We start from the raw sequence: 21,346 nt of genomic DNA, 5'->3' as shown, positions 1-21,346 counted from the left end.
AAGATCAATGTTTCAAGAATTTATGGAGAAGTTTTATGTGCCTCCATTCATAAATCTTGGTTACATAGTGTGCTAGGTTGGATGATCTAAGTCTTTTGAGAATGGATTGAACTCCTTTCTCTAAAACATTTCACACCTTTAATCCAATTAGTGCATTTCAAAATGAAAGACACACACACTCATCCTTGTTCGAATAGGAACTACATTCTTGTCATACATCCTGCATTAGCATAACTCATATAGAAAAATCATTGTCTCCATATGCATCATCAGGATATCATCATAGGTTTGCACTTGGGGGCATAACTGAAAAAATCCTAAAAATCAGATAAGTCCTGAAAATTTTTCTAAAAAAAATAAGATAAAGTCATGAAAAAATTCAAAAAAATCAGATAAAGTCCTGAAAAAATCCCAAAACTCAGATAAAGTCCTAAAAAATCCTAAAAATCAGATAAAGTCCTAAAAAAATTCCAAAAATCAGATAAAGTCCTAAAAAAATTTCTAAAAAAAAAATCAGATCAAGACCTAAAAAAATTCTTAAAAAAACATTTAGATAAAGTCGTGAAAAAATTCTACAAAATCAAATAAAGTCCTGAAAAAACCAACACAAAAAAACAAAAAATACAAAAAAAACATCAAATATAAAAAATCAATAAAAAACAAACTAAAAATCCAAGAACATCAAAAACTTGCAATAAATTGTCTCGCAAGAATCAAACACCCTACCAGATATCCAATAAACACTTTGCATGAAGTTAAACAAAGGATACAACTATCTTGTCAAAACATCTGCAATCAAGCTGATCAACTGTCTAATCTATCAAATCACTATTAAACTATCAAAATGATCAACATCCTGTCTTAAATGGAATCGGTACACTCGAAACCAGACAGGTCAATCTTAAACGGGGTCCAAAACTTTTGAAACCAAACATTATCAAAATCACATCAAACATATCAAAGAAAAGGCACAATCAGTCCAACTGCTGAGTTTTGTCTATTTTAGTTGACTCTTTTTATCAAATTGGCAAAGATCATTGCTTTTAGCTACTCAAGGATGTCCAAAAAGTGACTAGAAGAGCCATGATGGACATGATCCTTTTCTTTGTTTGTTGTTTTTAGTTTGAACCAATGAAGTTTTGGAGAAATTGCTCTAGTGGGTGTCTATGATAAGAGCATTCAGCTTGTGAATGTCACACATACCTCAACCCCTAGTATAATTCCCAGAATGGAGGGTTTATTCCTTGCCTGCTATGATTTTGTTTCTTTGCAATGAGATATCTATGCATCTTGGTTCCTCATACCCTGGTGTAATAAGCTCCATTGCTACATAATAAGGCTCAATGATGATAATGTATTGCACTACGAATAAAGCAATGAAGACTTTCTCATCAAAATTCTATCAAATCATTTCTATCATATCTAAATCTAGAATAAACAAAGGTTGATTCAATTGATTGATCATTTCATATCTATTCTACTTATAACAACTAACAATTCTTCCAAATTCACAATTTTCAACACCTATTTCGATACACAAAAATAAACATCATCACATTATCACATTACATTTTTATATAAATCATTTTATAGTGTTAGTCCATTGCGTTATAATAAGAATTTCATCAACCATTATACATCACAAAATAAAGGTACATCACATCACTTCATGATACCACATTCACATTGCATTCATCATCACAATAGCACAAAATGCAATAAAGAAACATTAGACCATGAAGTTCATCATCAAATAGCTCATCAAGAATACATATCATATATCATATAGAAATGTGTCAAAATACATCGTATCTACAACATCAACATCAATATCAAATCTCTCAACCTATGCTACCTCTATCAATGGGTGCATCTTGCCTAACTCCAATCTATCTCGATGGTGCCCTAGGTGGACCCATCACTCCTCCACTACTAGTCCTTCGAGAGGTACATCAACTCGATCTTCTCCCCATAAAAGCACTAAAACTAGGCTCCCTCTAACCCTCAAGAATAGCTCTCTCATAAGCCTGCCGATAATAAATAGCCTCATGTGCAACAACAAAATATCTATCTACCTGGCTACGTGCCTTTATCACCAACCCAAATAATTGATCATATGCATCCATGGTGATCTAAGCTCTCCTAATTGACTCATCTCTCTCAGCAGCTATTTGATCCCTCTTTGCAGTCAACTCCTCCATCGCCTACCGATACTGATCTTTATCCTCCATCTGTCTCTGTTGTAAAGTAGCAACTAGGTCCTCTAAACACCTAACCCAATCTCTCAATCCCTCCTCATCTCCTCTCTCTACACCTCCAAACTCCATATCCTATGGCATCTCCACATCATTTCCATTGTCCCCACCCTCATCCCCATCATTGCTTGATGAGCCTGATCCTGACTTATCGTCCTCATCAGAACTACTCCTAGATGTAGTCTCTCCGCTAATATCCACATCCTCCTCTCCACTATCCACCTACTCTTCAACTACTTCTATCAGATCTATATGACCTCCACCTCCACCTCCTCCATCTCTACCTCATCCATCTCTCCCCCCACCTCTCCCTCTCCCCCTAGGACCCCTGCTATGTCTAATCTGCTGAGCACCAATCAGAACTATCAGATCTGTCAAAGGTATAGGCTTGTGTTGTATCCACCATACACTATACTGTGTTGTGGACCCTGGATCTAATACACTAGCATGCCATCCCCACATAACAAGATAAAGAGCATCAAACTCAACAATAGAAACATGTGGCTACACACAAACACCCCACTCACCAACCTCTCGAGTAGTGCGAGAAAAATAAGTTGTCACATCCGGAATACCCTATATCTCCCCAAACTGTCTGAGTACATGACAAGGAAGATGCATGTCAATAACCCTCTGACCACCCACATCTCAACCAATAAGATATCTCTACTATCGACAAAAAGGAAGATGTTGAGCATCATCAATCCAACTGGGGCAAGTAAGATAAGGTCTTCATGAGAAATATTGCAAGATATCAATCTGATGACACCAATAGAAGATGTTACCTGATGCCCTATGTCTCACACCAATAGTGTACCCGAAAGAATATGGCCAATTTAGCTCTAAATCAATACGTAATGCAGGATGAAAGATAGCTATGTGCTCCCAAGCCCATGTCCAGAGAAAATTAATTCCACATCCAGCTGACTTGTGCTGCAAGTAAACAATCCCATGCATCTAATGATACAAAGTGGCAAGAAGACAAGGACCCCAAGAAAACACACGTCTATCAATAATCATATCATGTATGACTCATCCCCACCTAATAGGAAAACCATGGGTACATCTATCAAGAATCAATAATCCAGCAACAGTGCAAGCAAGATCAATGGTGAGATCATCATAATCAAAATCATCCCAACGAATCTCGTAACAACCACAAATATGTAGATCATTCTCCTCACACTCAAACAATGTACACAAAATAGAAACACCATCATGATGATCAAAAGTAACTCGCATACCAAATATCAGAATGTGTAAGATACGCCACACATCCTCAAGTGTGATGGACACCTCACTTGTTGGTAGATGAAGAGAACATGTCTTTGAATGCCACCGCTCAATCAAAGTAGTAACCATGGCCATGTTGGTTGTTACCTTAGGAAAATGCGCTATGTAATACAATCCAACCTGTCATAACAAAGCAGTATCCTCTGGATCCAACTCATGACATTGATCAAGACCATCTGGCCTTGTCTATTTAGCAAGCAGTATTGGATAATATGCCTGCATTTGGATAACATAAAAATGAATCAGTTACATCATCAAATTATAAAGATGCATAAGAAAAAATCGGCTTTACTATCAAATGTGGTATACTTGTATCAACTACGAAGTAAAATTATCAATTATGTAATGATTTTATCAAATGTGAATTACTTTTAGCAAATGTGAAACACAATTATCAATTGTGAAGCAAAACTTGCAAATGTGAATCAAGAGAAGCAAGTGCAATGCAAAGAATCAATTGCAGTACATTAGCATCAATTGCACAATACTAATGTCAATTACGGAAAAATCGACAGTCAAATGTGAAATTCATGAAAAAGTACATATCATCAAATGATTGAAATTTTAAAAAAACAGACATAAACGAGCAAAAAATCATGCAACTCACCATGCCACCTATGTCAAGAGGTCTCTGATAAGATTGCACTCACTCGGATAAATGTAGCCTCACTCTATCCATTTCATTTCAAGGATGATGAAAGCTCTAATATCTTTAAGGACTTCTTACAAAACAAAATAGTGCAAATGAGCTCAAATCAATACCAATCTTCAATTTATAAGCTCAAAATTAGGGTTTTTTCTCAACATAATGCCCGTGGACCCCTCCAAATTCAATGTAGTTGTATACATAACAAACAAGACTGAAACCATTTGAAACTTCATAATATCACTATCGAGCACATTTCCAAGAAACTAGTCTTCATTCCATAATTTTCCAACCACTTTTTCCGAGGGGGTATATTTATACCCTTAGTGTCACCAGGGCATACTAGGGCATTTTTCTTTTCATTTTCTTTGAAACAACATCATTCCGACACTGTCTCAAAGAGGGGCAAATGTAGACACCTAAAAATGTCTCATTAATTTGCATACTAATTATTTGTCTATTTAATTAAGTAATTCTTTAATTGTTTGATTAAACTAACTATTTCTTCTAATCATCGCCCTTCAACACTTCTAATATTCCATTTCTATTCTCAAATCATTTTAATCAATTAACCATATCTCAATTATTAATTAAATATCAATTATTTAATTAATTACGATTCATTCCTTAGTTAAATAATCTTTATTATTTAATTAATTCTATTTCCTAAGTTTAAATAATTTCATTTAAATTATTTAAATAATTAATTAAATTCCTTCAAATCCCCAAATTATAATTCCAATTAATTCCATCTAATTTCATTTCATATTTCCCCAAATCCAAAAATTTCATATCATTTCATCTAATTTCATTTCACATTTCACCAAATATGAATTAAAGTTAATTTCATGTGCATTTTAGCATTCGAATGACCAAATTCAAATCCAAATTGAAAATGAAAATCAAATTCAATTTAAAATTTCTACAACACATACTAAAATCAAAACTAATTGATCAAATCAGTTGTCTAATAAGTTAACTCACTTAACTCATCAATCATCTTTTTTTAACTCAAAATCAACTTTTTATGACTAATCCATCAATTCAGTCTTCTAATCCATCAATTAAGTCATCTCCCTAGTCTATTCAGTTTAATGATCAATCAAATGAGTTTACTAGCCAATCTTTTGAGTTCACCCTCCAATCAATCCTGTTAACAGATCAATCTATTGAGTTAACAAATCAATCATGACTAATTCACTAATCAGTCAATTTTAGTTATCTATCAATCAACACTTGAGTTCTATTTGTCATCCCCTTTGTGTTGAAAATCTATAAATTCAACATCATTTTCATCAATTTTGTCTATCTTTTTTAGAATCACAGTCTTCAAAGTATTTGTATGTAGGAAATTGGTGCAATACCTAAGAGCCACCAACCACTCAAATTGGAGGAGCACAATGGAAGAAAAGATGCAGAATGAGGGAGTTCTTATTTGAATTCATTCCTTATTTTGTATTGATTTTCATTAATTACGTTTGTTTGTTAATTAGTTGATAATTGGTGATTGATTCTTACTTGCTAATTAGCTTAGTAACACATGACATTTAGGTGTAGAAATAGAGAGATGTCAAATGAGGGGATGGAGACACCAATTTATAGAGTTGGATGGAGGAAAATGGACGGTCAAGATTGAAAAGCAATGGAGGCCTAGGATTGAGAAGAAGAGATCACATGGATCAATGAACAATGACATGACAAGGGGGATGGAGACCAAGAGATTTTCCATAAAGGCATTTCTTTTCTCCACCCTCCTCAAGGTACATGGGGAAGAGTTCCCAATACACCTAGGAAGGATAAAAGAAATTAAAAATTCCTTAAGGAACAGACATGAAATTAAAAAATGTCAAGATATTGTGTTCATGAGGACTAGAAAAGGGAAAATGAATTTTTAAATTCCTTGGGAAGATGAGAAGCATAGGAGAATGTGAGATTTTGAAAATCTCACATTCACCTAAAAAGGGGGCATTTAAGGTGGAAGGTGAGGAAGGGGGACAAAGAAGATTTAGCCATAAATGGCTATGGTTAACTTATGTATCTAATCATGGAGATTAGGCACTAATGAGGGATGAGGGGAACAATTTAGAAGAATTAGGCGAGGATTAAGAGCAAGTGGGATTTGTGGGATAGCGACCGTATCACAATAATCGTTGTCATTCCACCAAGCAGGTTTTACCTTGGGTTCAAAGTTTCTTTCTTTTGGTAATGTAATCAATTTGTTTGCGATAAGTGTTTTTAATGCGGACCCAAGGGGTTCACCAATGTTTGTAAATTGTCTTCGAAAGAAAGTTTTGATAGTTGTTTTTTGGTGATTGTTGTCTTGTTGAGCTACTACTGAGTGATTGGATAAATTGAAAACTAGTTGCTTTGGTTTTACATTGTTGTTATCCACTATCCCATCATTGACGACATTACGATTTCTATTCCAAAATTTTGGTTTATCATTGTGATTATTGTTGTTAGTGTTGTTAGGAGGGTGAACTCCTTCTTTGAATATTTTCAACTCACCTTTCTTTATCATGGCTTCTTCCATTCTGATTCCATTATCAATCATTTTTGTAAAACTTTGATTTCCTTGCATTTTCAAGTAATAACTCATTTGATCATTTAAGTTGTCTATGAAAATGTCCATTTTTTCATACTCCGGCACTGTACAAGGATAACTCGAAGCTAACCGCCTCCATCATTGTAAGAATGTCATGAAGGGTTCTCCGCTTTTTTGTTTTGTGTTACACAAGTCTAGCATGGTTATTTCATGTTGAATGTTATAAGCGTATTGGGATACAAACTTATCCACCAACTCTGAAAATGATCTGATTCCTGGTGGAAGTTTTGAGAACCATTCCATGGCTAATCCAGTTAAACTTTTTGGAAATAGTCTCATTAAGTATGTATCTTCATGTGCAAATTCCATGCTCATTGTGCAAAATTCTCTTATGTGATCTTGAGGGTCAGTGCTTCCGTCATATTTTTTGTACCTCAGAGTCTCAAAACCTATAGGAAAAGGTATCATGTTGAGGTTTCTGTCAAATAGATAAGGACATATTTCTTGAAGCGAGTATCGCCTAACATTTCCTCTTTGCATATCTTGGATTTGTGTTTGCAATGTTTGTATTTGTTGTGTGAGAGTCATGATAGGATTATCAACATGATTTGTTCTTGTATGACCATGATTTTGCATTCTAGGAATATATTGATCTCTTCTTGTATCATCTCTATCCCTTCTTGTATCTTCGTTGGATTGAGCGTTATTTAGAATTTTTGATTCCTCCCTTGTGGGAATGTAAGTTTCCTCATTGTTTCTGGTGTTGCTAGGAATTGACGTGTTATTCATTTTGAGACAAAAGATGTCCTCATATTGTTCATCATTAGGAGGAGGACCACTTTTCTTTTGTTTCAATTTGTTTACATCAAAATCTTGGGGGAGTGTAGCACCAGATTTGGCTAACATTAGGAAATATTTTTCTTTTTCTCCCTCCAATAATTTCTTCATAAATTTTTTGAATTGAGGATCTTTCTTTATGTCTCTGATATTTTGTTCTGTTATTTCCTCTTCAACTTGTATTTCATCTTCATGTTCCATGGTTATATAGTCTTTAGTTATCTCAAACGTTTCTATTTCTGTTTCCGCAATTTTCTGTCTCTAAGCCCTGGTTAGAACAGGCATACATGTGTTTTGAATGTTTTTCGGGGTTTAAATCTTGAGTAATGTGTCGTTATAAGTGATCAATTGTTGAGGTGAAAGTTGTAAGTGGATAGACACGAAATGATCTTTTCAAGTATTTTCTTGTCTACAAGTTTTTCGATCTTAGTTTTTTGGAGTGCAAATTTTGTGATTTTTAATATGACCAAGTTCAAATAGGAATGATTTATCCTATGATAAAGAACGAGGTTATTCTGATCAAGTGTTGTAGTTTCATGATTAAAGGATGATAGATCCTGATGAGAAACTATGTTTGAACAATCAGTTTATCAAAGACAATATGTTGTTGCACTTTACAGTGTTTGATCTTTAACTTGTTTGAGGTGAATACTTGAGACTTTTTGTGTGTCTTGTTCTTGAATCTGTTTTTGACAGAAGATAACTTGATTAAATGACCCAACAAGATGAACTATTCTCTATGTTTGACTGTTTGAGAAATGGATTGTTTTTGTTTTCTGATTTGAATGTATTTTACCAAAAATGCTGACAAAATGACCAGGAACTCTGCTATTTAGACCAGAAACTCTGCTGTTTAGACTAGAAACGCTACTGTTTAGACCAGAAATGCTACTGTTTAGACCAAAAACGCTATTGTTTAGACCAGAAACTCTGACAGACTTACCAAAAATGCTACTATACTGACCAAAAACGCTGACATACAAACCAGAAACGCTGACTGACCAACTAGAAACTCTATTCTGCTATACAGTGACTAAATTTCAAATAATGATATGTAGGTTTAGCAAATTGAGTGTTTGAAATTAGGAGATTTCAATTTTGACCCAACTCTGTAATATGCTCAACCCTTGAGAGTTAATGTTGAAGTATGAGAAAATTGACATTAACACCAAGAGAGCTGACCTTTGGATTGAAAATACGACTGTTTGGACCAAGGGTGCGACCATTTGGACTGGAAGAGCTAATGTTTGAACTATAAATGCTAATGTTTGGACTAAAAGAGCAACTGTTTGGACTGAAAACACTAATGTTTGGACTATAAATGCAATTGTTTGAATCGTATGTGAGACCGTTTGGACTATATGTGCGACTGTTTGGACTGTAGATGTGACTATTTGGATTGAAAGAGCTAATCTGCTACAAAACTTATGAATTTGATAGTTGGAAGTTTTAGTTTTTCAATGTTTGATGTATTTTAATGGATGATGTCTTGACTTGACTTACAAACACAGAAATCATATTATATTTTTGTTTCAAAGGTTTTTAATTGTTAAAAACACATCAATTAGTCTATCCTAAGGAGATTGGCTGAGAATGAAAACCTTTGCTTGCTGACTTAGGTAGACACCCAATAGCTAATCAGAATACGATCACTGAGTCTCACGCAATGGATTCTCAACACCGTATTATCTGACTCCAAACACTAATGGGGGCACGATATGGCAAGTGTCTTGGGAGAGTTACTATCTCTCTTGCACAAAGATTATCACCCTTTTGGAGGTGAATCAGGTAGCTTCTATTTTTAAAGTTCTTAGTCAGGAATTTCATTTGAAATTACCCCTTGAAGTCATGCAAGCATGATTGAGGCCTATAGCCCAATAAGGTACTGAAACAAGCTGTAGTCACGTAAACATGATTGAGATTGCAAGGCCCTACAAAATGCCTGATATGAGAGATCTCAAAGAGAAAACTCAAATAATCCCATTCTCTGAGACTTTAATCATCAGAGACCTATTTATTATAGTGATTTGGAATGCTCAGGTCCAGCTGTACTCACTTGGGTCATTCTCACAAGGTGATTACTTTTTCTCACTGTGACAGGCCCTCTAAAGATATGCAATTGAAAGCAAAGGATGAGTCTAGCTTTCTGATCACCTAAGAAAGGTGAGAGCATACTCGCCTATCATCAAGACACGTAAGACATGTTTGTTCATTTCCATTGTAATTAGTCTATGTGCCTAATTTAACAAATATAAGTGCAAAATCGCGTGGCTACAAACAAAGTTAGTAATTTATAATGCATTCTTTGGCAGCGAAATAGTTTATGACTCTGGTCTTTCACAACGAAATAAGTACCTGCAAAACCAACAATCTGCAAATTAGGTTTGGGAAAATGACAGTCCAGAAGAAGAAATGAGGAATGCAACATACAATATTTACAAAATTAAGAAAAAACTGAAAACGCCATCAAATTGACCAAGAACGCTATCATATGTGCCAAGAACGCTGCTCTGCACACCAAAAACGCTACTTTGCAAACCAAAAATGCTATTTTGCAAACCAAAAATGTTGTTCTACAAACCAAAAATGCTGTCAAATAGACTGAAAACGCTGCCAAATGTACCGAAAATGCCACCATACATACCAAAAATGCTAAAGTATAGACTGAAAGTGCTAAAGTATAGAAAAACATAAAAATAGAGTTGAGGAATCTCCTATAAATGTCATTTGAGGTGCCAGAATGCCACTGTAGACACCCAAAATTGTCATGTCTAATTAAATAAATATTTTATTTATTTAATTATCTAAGCCTAATTCTTCTATTAATTAAATAAATTTTATTTATTTAATTAATTCATTTATCCTCTTCTAGCCTTATTTCTCATTTAAATAAATACATTTATTTATTTAAATTATCCCTTTCCTAAATTAAATAAATATTTTATTTATTTAATTGTTCTATTTCTTCTATTAATTAAATAAATCTTTATTTATTTAATTAGTTCATTATCTTTTTCTACACATGACACATGTCATTCATCTCTTATTTCCTACACTACCTACCTCTTTCATTATTTTGGTATTTCTTATACCTACCCTCTAATCCTAGCCGACCTCTCTTTTTACACCTCTCAATCTTAACCCTCCATTTCTTATTGTGTCTTCTATTTAAGGAGATGCTTTCTTCATTGATAAACCCTAATGACATATCCTAATGACTGATTTTGGAGGACTTGGCTACACTACAATTCTACTTGCAACCACATTCCGTTCTTTGTTGAGCTCTTGTGCATACAAAAATCTGAGAGCAAGCATATCAAACAAGATCAATGGAGATAGGAAGAATGGAGATCAAAACCCTATTGGACATGTGATGGTATAATCTTTGTGATTTTGAGTTATTTGCATTGTCTTAGGTTATCTTCATATGTTATGGTGGATCTTTGTTCATTGTTAGGCTAGGGTTTGGTGGTTGAATCCATTTTAGTCTTTCAAATATTGTTGTTTATTGCTATCCATTTTCACCATATACATTTTGGCACGCCCGGTGGGACACTTGTCCCTTTGCATTTAACATTTTTGTTGCAGATTTTGCATTTGTGAAGTTGCAGATCGGACGATTTCGACGACATTTTAGGTTTTTTCCGCGTCTGCAAATGTTCGGATCGCGTTTTTGTATTTCAGAGGCGTCTGTGATATCTTGGATCGTGTCTGTGTTTCTGTCATTTTTATTTTTGCAGGTTTCCGAAAGTCGCGTCTGTGATCCCGAATCACGTCTGTGCACCATCTGATCGCGTCTGTAGAAGAAAGATGCGTCTGTGTTCTTAGACCACGTCTGAGAATCACAGAACCGCGTCTGTGTCAGACAGACGCGTCTGTGTCTGGTATAACAGCGTCTGTGTATTCTGTTTTGCAAATTTTTCAAGTTTTTCGATTCGGGTTTTCGGATTTTGTACTTAGGGTTTCAGATCTGGTTTATTTTCGGCTAACCTTTGCAGATCTAGCTAACCTGGTTTGTGCAGCTTGCTTTGGAGGCAAATACGTTTTTGTTGAAGGCCCCTTTTTCACAAAGTCTTTTTGGGTTTTCTTAAAATTTACCTAACTTGTGTGCTTGCAGGAAGGGGTTATCACTTGAAACAACCCAAACTGCTAACAATTTTGTTGTAGGGCCTTGGCTAGGGTTTTTGTAATTTTATTGTGTGCCTTGTTTTCATAGCTTAGCAAACACTTCAATTGGTGCACTAAAATTGAACCATTGTCTTTTGTGTCTTGAGCAATAGGCTCTTTTTTGTTTACTCTTTAGAGGGCATGTCTTCCCGTGTGGTCATTAGGACTACTAGTGAGAAGAGAACGACCCAAGTGGTAGGAAAAGACAAGCCATCTTCTTCCAAGCCACTATAATCAAATGTATTCATGGTGAAAACTATGAATAACGTGTGCTGATTAGTTCATACCGACACTATGTCTCCCCATAAACCCGTTTGATCAAATTTATTTGATCATTTGTAGGGCGTAACCCCTACCGGCTGGGAGCCTTCTGTATTTACAGAGCTGAAAGTGCCGCATGTATGGCCACACGAGCGGATGCCCTTACTAGCACCTCATTGTTTTAGATGCCCAAATCCTTCTAGTTGTTGAGGCAGGAGGTCGGACCTCTGGTAGCGGCCCACACACATACGGTTCTTAGTAGAGATACAAAGTTCGCCATGGGGAGTTTTCATGGGGACTGATGCTTGGCTGACCCAAGAAGTGAGTGCCGAGGGTGGAGCCAGTGAGGTCAAGCATCTAAGTATCCGCTCTGAATAGCGTAGCCTCGGGGGTAAAACCCCATGTGGGATCAACAATTATTGTCCTGGCTAGCCATAAGAATTGTGCTTGACTTATGATAAACATTCAAACAATCAAGACAAAACAGCAAAATATTGTGTCTTTTGTGTCTTCAAGTGTATGCAAAAAACTTTTTACATCAAACAACACACTTTTTGGAGTCTAAACAGTCTGCAAACATTGGGTCATCAACACTGTGTCCTCTTGTCACGAAAAAGCAGTCGAAAAATCAGATTTGGTCACAGCAAAACAAATTCACAGATAGGAAAGATTGCACTAAGGTTGCAGAAACGCGTCTGTGTCGGTTAGAATAGCGTCTATGTCTGATAAACGCATCTGTGAAATACAGAATAGCGTCTGTGTTTTTATCAGCGTCTAGGTAGGACAGAGACACGTATGTGTCTGGAAATCGCGTTTGTGAAGTATACAGGTGCGTCTGAGTCCAAAATTGCAAAAAACTGTTACAGTCCCAGTAAACATCAATAGGACATCTCAGAATCACATCTGCGTCAAACATAATAGCGTCTGTGTCTTAAAACAACGTCTGTGAAGTATACAGAGGCATCTGTGTCAGGATTTGAGAAGTTTAACAGTCAAGCGAACAAAGAAATCAGTTTTGGCATACTTGAGCTTCCTAGGTTGTCTCTTCAGACTTCATCTAGCATTCAGCCTGTTCTAAGGTCTTACACAATCCATCATTGCTTCATACCTCATTTTACATTCATACTTGTCTAAACTTGAGTCAAAAGGTCACTTGCTTGTCCTCATCATACTTTGTCAACACACTACAGCACTTTGCTAAGTGGTCCCTCATCAAGGTTTCTTACCTTTGGGTCTCATTTGGTCTTACTTAGAGTCAAGGTCAGCTTACCTCATCAAGAGAAACTATCCTCTCTTTGGAAGTCACACCTACTCTACTACTTACATACTTGGTCTCACACTTTGGACATTGCAAGTAAACTTCAGATTCATTTACATTCCATACAACTCTTAGTCTTCCATACTCTTGTCAGTTTCGTCTAATTTCTCACATATTGCTAAACACCTAGTTCATGGTTGAAACCCGTCTTCAAAAATCTAGGAGAAAAGCTAAAGAAGCTCAAGGGTCCGTAAACATGAGTTCTTATGAGTATGACAATGATGTCTTCTACAATCCTGAGCACACTACATTACCAGACATGAATGTTTATAGACACAATCCAAATATGGAAAGCACAAACGCTATACACAACGCTACACACAATGATAATGTGGACAATTCTTCAATACTATCAGCAGACATACAAGAATCTATAATGGACCCTCAATTCAATAGATTGGTTGAAGAGATAATGAGGAGAGATCGTCAATACTTTCTAAACATGATGGCACAAAGTGGAGCCAAAATACCACATGATTTTGACTTATCTCAACTTATGGAAAGTAGACCTTCACAACAAACTCGACCAAATAGTGGAGGACCAAATAATATGATGCCGGAGTCACCATCAGTTTTGCTTCAGAAACCAGCAATCCCACATATACAAGCTCAAATGCATGATACTTACACTCAAAGACCATCATGGAGGCCTTATGTTCAAACACATGCTCAAGATATGGGTCAACCAAGACAAATGGATACTCAAGGACTTCCTCAAAATTTTGACACAAGGAGACCTCATGCCAAAATTGGGGGCAACACAATGGAAAATGAAAGGCCCATTGAATATGGTTTATATACACAAAACAGATATGGGGTCCCTCAACAAGAAATTATGCCAAGTGCTCCATACATGTCGCAACAATATAGACCTCCATATGGACATGTTTACGATCAGTATCATCCATACATGCAACAAGCTCCTCCTCAAATGGGTGTTTCAAACATGGGACATGCTATAAGAAATCCATCTCCTCCCAAAAATAATTTGGAGCAACAAATTAGAGATCTACAAAAGAAAGTGGAAGACATGGGCACATCAAAACCCACATATACTATGAGAGATATATGCCCTTATCCCTTTGATAAGAGCATTCCAATGCCTCCGTTTCCTCCGCACTTTGTAACACCAAAATTCGACAAATATAGAGGGAGAGGAGACCCCAAGGCACACATAAGACAATTCTTCACAGCTTGCATTGAGGTAGCAGCAGAAGAAACATACTTAATGAGGTTGTTCCCACAGAGCTTAGGAGATCAAGCGATAGAATGGTTTTCTCAATTACCTCCTGGTATTAAGTCATGGGGTGACTTGGCAGAAGCATTCATTCAGCATTTTTCTTACAACATTGAAACAGATGTCTCAGTTACTACCTTGTGCAATACGAAACAAAAAGAAGGAGAATCTTTTGCGTCATTTTTACAAAGATGGAGAAACTTAGCTAGCAGATGCTCTTGTGAAATCCCGCAAAAACAAATGGTGGAAATGTTCACACAAAATGTTAACAAGGCTATTGGCTATGACCTCAGAAAAGCTTGTTTGTCTACATTTAAGGATGTCATTGAAAAGGGCCTAGCAACAGAAAAGGTCTTGATTGAACAAGGAGTTATCAAACTATTCAAAGAAAACAAAGAGGACTTTAAGGGAAAGGACAAACCAAAGTTTTGGAACAAGAACAAGAATACAGTTAATGATGGCATTTTTGATGCCAACACAGTGAGACTAAAGTTCGTCTTTTCTGGATCAAGTTCTACCAACAATCAAGTGAACAATCAAACGGCTGCTAAACCACGAAGGAAGTACACTCCATTGGGAGAACCACTTGAATCAGTATTCAAAAAGCTTGTGGCAAACAAGGTGATCACGGTCCCAGATTTTCCTCCATATGAACCAAAGGTAAAACTGAATTGGTGGAATGATGATGAATATTGCGAGTTTCATAAGAGCAAGGGTCATAAGACAAGTAATTGCCATCGATTGAAAAACATTGTACAAGATCTCATTGACAGAGGAGATATTGAGATTGAGGGACATTCATCTAACCAAGAGCATGAGGTGTTTAAGGAACCATTCCCAAAACATGACAAGGGAAAAGGCAAAGTCACAGATGATCAAGCCAATTACACCAGAACATCTTACAATTATGATTCCACTATTAATCACATCTCAATGGACAATCATATTTCTACCATTACTATCAAAAATAAAAATCCTGAGAATCCTCCTTAGCGACCTAAAATTGTCCTAAAAGGTGTGGGATCTTCGTCCACATCTACCTCCGAATGTCATGTTACAACCCGTCGAGGTAAGATCACATTGCTAGGTACCTCTACTAAGAATACCAATCTTCCGTCAACTAAGCCTGAGTACGATCTTGTAGAGCAATTAGGGAAAACACCCGCACTCATCTCTATTCTTGAGCTCTTACGTATATCTCCTGCACATAAAGCTGTCCTTGACAAAACCTTGAGAGATACTGCTGTCCCTACTGATCTGAATGTGGATCAGTTTCAAGCCATGGTGGGATACCTATCTGTTCCACACTCCCTCACATTCACAGAAGCTGATGACGCCTCCATAAGTCAGCCTCATAATGCACCTCTACATATTGAAGCCTTCATACATAAACACCGAATAAAATGAGTTCTGATAGATGGAGGAGCAGGTCTTAATATTTGTACATTAAGCACCATCAGACAATTGGGATATTCTGACAAAGCTGTGAATTCTACAAACCAAATCACTATTAAGGCTTATGATGATGAAGAGCGTTCATCCAAGGGCACAGTCATCTTACCACTAAGAATAGGGCCAGTCACAAAGGACGTGATTTGTCAAGTCCTGGATCTAGACCTCACGTATAACATATTGCTAGGACGTCCGTGGATTCATGAAATGAGAGCAGTCCCATCAACGTACCATCAGTGCATAAAATTTCCTCATAATGGAGTCGAGGTAACGGTCAATGGTGATCCAAATCCATTCATATATTGCAATAACTTGAGATCACATACTGAGACTATCATTCCTAGCAATCGTGAAGCTACTCCTTCTTCAGCATATATTGATCCTGAGTCATTAAAGCCCTCGACATCCAAACAAGGTGAACTTAGAGCCAAGTTTCAAGACAAAGGCATGGGAGAATACACTCTGAATCAAACAATGTTCTTACGACAAGTCATGAACTCCCCCAAGGAATATGGGAGGTCACATCCTAATAAGCAAATCTCCATCATGCTACTCAAATGGGATCCTACCGTCTTTCAAAAATGGGGCGAACTAGAGGAAGAAAATTTATATAAAATGCTATATAAGGACGCTGAAGATGATACACATGATCAAATTATAATACCCTGTGAAAACTATGGTAAAGGTTTCAAAATTCTGCAGAGATTCGGGTATGATGGAAAAAGTCCTCTCGGACTACGCAAAGAAGGTGTCATGGAGCCTCTACAACCTGAGCTAACTACAAGAAGGGAACGCTCCAAGGGGCTTGGTTTTCTAAATCCCAAGATTCACAATAAGAGAACAAAACAGATATGGCGAGTCAAAGTGGCTGAAGTTCAACAAGAGGATAATTATTCCATAGACTCCAATGAGTGGGAATGGGGTTCAGACAAATCCTCCAGCGACTATGAACTCAATGAGACATTTAGAGAGCTAGATGAACTAACAGAGGAGGAGGAGTTTTACAAGAAATTCAGAGTTGGTCAAGAACCGACCCATAAGGATCCCGCACAAGCTTCGTTTCAAGGCCCTAGGTCAGGATCACATAGGATGAGGACACATGTCCCTGAGGGTGCTACTAGTGATGATAATTTGGACTCACTCACGATCGACACTGATGAGGAGAGTGCCATTGACGACCTCGATGACTACCTTGACATACCTGAATATAACCACATCTTCACTATTAGCCTTGCGGACTCTAAAAACACTAAAGACCTTCCCCTCGTTCACCCCCAACTCATTGACTGGGATGAGGATGGACCACCACAGTTTGATACATTTCAAAATGACGAAGCTATTGTTGATTATCTAGGCATTCGCGAAGATTTTCCTCTTGGAGACCATAAAGCAGGATACGCCATAGAGTTAAATAACATGGCATACTTTGGTGAGGGTGTCGGGCCTTCTAGTCGCAAAAATGTGAAAATAAAAACAAAACAAGGGTCTTATGGCGAAAACCACACTGTGGCGCTCTCCGACTCTAAAAAAGTAAAAAGAAAGGACGTATCTGAAGGTGAAAACCTCTCTGAGGCACCCGAAGATGGAAGGCTTGACATTCTCCCAGCATCATACGAGGAAAAATCATCCATGTTGATAGAGGAGACTATAAAGACAAACATTGGTACAGCAGAGGTTCCACACAACATATTTTTGGCTCAATCATTGACAGAGGCCGAGAAAGCAAGGTTCATAAGCTTCTTTAAGGAACGACAAGTCAACTTCGCATGGTCTTATGCTGATATGCCTGGACTAGACCCTGACTTAGTAATGCATCATTTAACAGTCAAACCGGGGGCAAAACCAGTAAAACAGAAATTGAGGAAAATGCATCCACAAGTGGCACTATTAGTCAAGGCAGAGCTCGAGAAATTACTAGATGTCGGATTCATACGCCCAATTGATTATCCTGAATGGATTTCCAATTTAGTACCTGTCAGCAAACCAGATCGCAGCATCCGAATATGTACAGACTTCAGGGATATCAACAAGGCTTGTCCGAAGGATGATTTCCCACTACCAAACATTGATTTAATTGTTGATCTCACAGCAGGCCATGAGATGTTATCTTTAATGGACGGATTCTCTGGATATAATCAGATCAGGATTGCACCTGAAGATCAACATAAAACATCATTCACTTGTCCATGGGGAACCTTCTGCTGGAATGTCATGCCCTTTGGGCTGAAAAATGCAGGTGCCACGTATCAACGAGCCATGACTACTATCTTCCATGATCTCATGCATGTAATGGTGGAAGATTATGTTGACGACCTTTTGGTTAAATCAATAGACAGAAATACACACTTGGATATACTTTCAGTTACTTTTGATAGGCTGGAAAAATACAAGGTAAGATTAAATCCAAAGAAATGTGTCTTTGGAGTAACCTCCGGGAAGCTCCTAGGATTCATTGTGTCTAAAAGAGGAATAGAAGCGGATCCAGCAAAAGTCAAGGCTATCTTGGACATGCCGCCACCCAAGAATATCAGTCAACTTCAGTCTTTACAAGGGAGACTCCAGTCCATACGAAGATTCATAGCACAACTTGCAGATAAGTGCAATCCTTTCCAGCACCTGCTACACAAAAACATTAAGTTCAAATGGGATGAGAACTGTCAACAGGCTTTTCAGGCACTTAAAGACTATCTTTTGAACCCGCCAGTTTTGATGCCACCAATTCAAGATCAACCATTGCTACTTTACATACCAGCTACTCCAACAGCACTGGGGGCACTCCTAGCACAGCAAATACCTGACGGCAAGGAAAAAGCAGTCTACTATATCAGTCGCACATTGGTGGGATATGAGCTAAACTACACACCAATTGAGCGTGCATGTCTCGCTGTGGTCTTCGCTTCACAAAAATTACGACATTACATGCTTACTCACAAGACCAAGTTGATTGCCAAAATTGATCCACTAAAATATCTACTCAACAAAGCTACACTTACTGGGCGACTGGCCAAGTGGGTAATGATTTTGAGTGAATTCAACATTGAATACGTGGACAGAAAAGCCATAAAAGGACAAGCCATTGCAGATCAATTGGCAGATGCTCCCATGATAGATGACGTTCCTCTACAGTCAGAATTTCCAGATGAGTCCATTCTAACAATATCACCTGCAAAGTCATGGCAATTATACTTTGATGGCTCATACACACAACATGGGGCAGGAGCAGGTATACTCTTTATAACTCCCCAAGGTGATTCTATACCAAAGTCATACCGCTTATCATTTCCTTGCACCAACAATATAGCGGAATACGAGGCATTAACAACGGGGCTAAGAATTGCAGTTCAGTGGAAGATCCAGGAACTTCGTGTTTTTGGTGATTCTCAACTTGTCATCCGTCAAGCAACTGATGATTATCAAACAAAAGATGAAAAGCTAATGCCTTACAAACAACTGGTAGATGATCTGAAACAGCACTTTGCAAAGATAGAGTTTGAGCAGATACCAAGAGAACAGAATCGTGCTACTGATGCCATGGCTACAATTGCTTCGCTCATTGACCTATCGCAAAATGAGACCTGCTATGAGTTCCTGGTGGACAACCTGCTGATTCCGTCATATGAGAGCACTCCTACGGAAATGATATGTGTTGTTGGTCCTGAATCCCAGTTATATGGTTCCATATTCACATACCTTCGCGACAACATCTTACCTCCCGATTTATCGAACAACCAACGCCGCACTTTCATCCGCCAATCCTCCCGATACGTTATCCTAGCTTATATCCTATACCGACGAGGTCTAGATGGCACCCTCCTTATATGTTTAGAGAGTGACAAAGCTCAGATTGCGTTACGTGAAGTGCACGAAGGGATATGTGGTCCGCATACTAGTGGTCCTACCTTGGCCAAGAAACTCATCAGGACTGGATACTATTGGCCTACTATGGAAAAAGATGCATATCAGTTTGTCAAGAAGTGTAAGCAGTGTCAAATACATGGAGACCTCATACATGCACCAGCGCAGGAACTACAGCCACTTGCATCTCCTTGGCCCTTTTGTCAGTGGGGACTCGATCTTAAAAAGACAGTCGACGATGCTGGCCGTAACTGGCATGTCCAACTCAATCCCGCACTTTGGGCCTATCGTACCAGTGTCTGCACACCTACAGGAGCTACACCTTACTCACTTGTCTACGGTGCTGAAGCCATCTTGCCTATTGAGGTCGAGTTACCTTCTTTACGGGTCTCCTTGAGAAACATAATCAACGATGAAGACTACAGGGTCTCTCGCTTACAAGAACTAGAATTGCTGGAGGAACGACGACACACTGCTTTTAATCATCTCAAGGCTTACCAACAACGAATGAGTCGCAGTTACAATCACAAGGTCAAGCCTCGCACATTTGAGGTAGGTGACTTAGTCCTCAGAGAGAACCCCAAGAATCAGCAAGATAGAGAAAAGAAGGGCAAATTTGAACCCAACTGGCTTGGTCCTTACATCATCACAGCAGTATATGGATCTGGGGCATATCAGCTCTCAACTACAGAAGGTGAACCCTTGGAGGATCCTATCAATAGCATGCACCTTCGCAGGTTCTACACATAGCTTTTCAGAATATCCTAATTCAAAAATACAAAAAAATCAAAAAATTCAAAAATACAAAAAAATTATAAAAACAAAAAAAATCGTTACTTGGTGAAAACCTGGCAAACAGGCGCCTTGTGACAACAAAAAAATTGAAAAAATCCAAAAAAGTAAAGAGAAATAATTTCGTCCAACAGCGAAAACCACTTCGGTGGCGCCCTGGGCAAGTACCATGGTGAAAACTGGGTCACCAGCGCCATGCGTAGGGACTTTGCTCCTCCCTCCTTCAGGATTCACTTTCATCCTTTCACTTTGCACACACTCACAACTTATTCGCCCACAATAAACTTGCCCATTCCCATCATGGCTTGTTATTGATCTACCCAAGATTGGTTAGCCATCCATAACCCTCCCCTTTCACTCCCTTTTCCATCCATAATAAATCAGATCCTATCTGTGACTACGGCCAATTCCTACGTCTAGTAATGGGTGTGAAACTGAGAACATCACATGTTTCGAGGAGTACAGTTTCTTTCAGCTTTCTTCAGTCTATCCGTGCACAATCCACAATAAAAGTTTCATCTTCTCCACAATAAGGTATCAGTTTCATGGATTCAGTCAGTTTCCAAGGAGACACAGCAGCAACAATGGGCTTCAACAAATTAAATCTTTTAACAGACTCAGACAACATATGGTTCAGTGCTATCTATCCTTTTTATGAAAGTGAACATTGTGACCACAATCAAAATTT

This window comes from Cryptomeria japonica, chromosome 6 (genome assembly GCF_030272615.1).
Source record: "Cryptomeria japonica chromosome 6, Sugi_1.0, whole genome shotgun sequence".
Lineage (NCBI taxonomy): Eukaryota > Viridiplantae > Streptophyta > Pinopsida > Cupressales > Cupressaceae > Cryptomeria > Cryptomeria japonica.
This window is presented reverse-complemented; position numbering follows the sequence as displayed.